At 31.7% G+C, this 1,175-nt stretch overlaps 1 protein-coding gene across 1 annotated transcript in view; it reads left to right on the top strand.

Moving 5' to 3' along the window:
- The window catches only part of LOC144966748 (dynein light chain Tctex-type protein 2B-like), a 4,409-nt gene extending 3,514 nt beyond the window's left edge, over nt 1–895 (top strand). Inside the window, exon 2 of the mRNA XM_078903527.1 lies at nt 1–895. This exon is cut by the window's left edge and continues 478 nt beyond it. The gene's annotated coding sequence lies outside the window, so the exon portion shown is untranslated.
- The last annotated feature ends 280 nt before the right edge of the window (nt 896–1,175 follow it).

Here is a 1,175-nt window from a genome sequence, read left to right as displayed (position 1 = left end):
CACATTTCTGTCCATTTTAACTTGAAACTTACTGTTTTCGTTCGTGGTTCAATCCAACATGATACCGTTTTGATATATCATGTCAGTAGTCGGGCCATAAAATAGACAAAGTATTCCTTAAATGCCCTTAAAATACAAGTAACACCGTTATTCGACATTGCATATTCTTTGAGATAAAACTATTAAAAAGGCAAAAACAGATAAAGCATAGAAGAAAATAGAAAACATCTATTCTTATTATTTACAAATAAATGCTCAGTCATATATTATGTACTCGTATTTTAAAGAATACAGTTCCGTCAATGGCATTTTAAAATTTATTAATATATTTAGCATTTTTTGATCTAAATTTCAGACTGTTCCATGTTTTGGTAGCACGGAATGTAATAGTATTCCTTCTAATTCTATGAATATGATGATAAATATTAAAATTTAATCTTCACTTAGAAAATTTGAGTCAAAATAAATGTTTTCATAATTTGAGTAAGTTAAGGTTTTAAAACTTGAAATATTTTATCGTTAAAAAAAAGAATTTCTGATCATTTTAAATCTAAAGTTAATTTTCTTCATGTGATCATTTCGACTGATTACTAGATTTACGGGTTTGGCCACAACCACCACAAACCCCCCCCCCCCCCTTTTTCTCATCCCTCTCCATCTATCTCATCATCATCATCATCATCATCATCATCATCATATTCAACGACCACAACAGCAACAACAACATCATAATCATCATACTAGATTTACCCGAGAGTTTTCGCTAACTATAGTTTGGAAAAGTTGGCTAGTTTGTATTTTGTTTTAGAGGTGTTCTTAGTGCTAGATTTTATTAAAACATAGAATGTAATTGTTTATGAGGATATTCTTGCGAATAACAAAAATTACCTTCTAATTCTATGGTTTAATGTGTCTGTGATTTTTTCATTTGGTTTTACTTTTGTTTGTTTGTTTGTTTTCTTTGTCCGTTTGTTTTTTTTTTTAGGGGGGGGGGGAGGGGGCGCATAGATTAAAGATTAAGCGACGTGCACGTACTTACAGGTCTGATAGTCCAAAATGTTATGGACTCGTGGTTGTAATGGAAATACTCTCAAGCCAACGCAAAATAGTGTCCATCACAACGTGAACAATGTTAAATCAAATCCATAATTGTGTTCAGATATCAGACCGGCAAA

The sequence above is a fragment of the Berghia stephanieae genome, chromosome 1 (assembly GCF_034508935.2).
Source record: "Berghia stephanieae isolate SIO BIC M18660-M18661 chromosome 1, UCSD_Bste_1.3, whole genome shotgun sequence".
Classification (NCBI taxonomy): Eukaryota; Metazoa; Mollusca; class Gastropoda; order Nudibranchia; family Aeolidiidae; genus Berghia; species Berghia stephanieae.
Note: the sequence above shows the minus strand (reverse complement) of the source record. Positions and strands in the feature narration are given on the sequence as shown.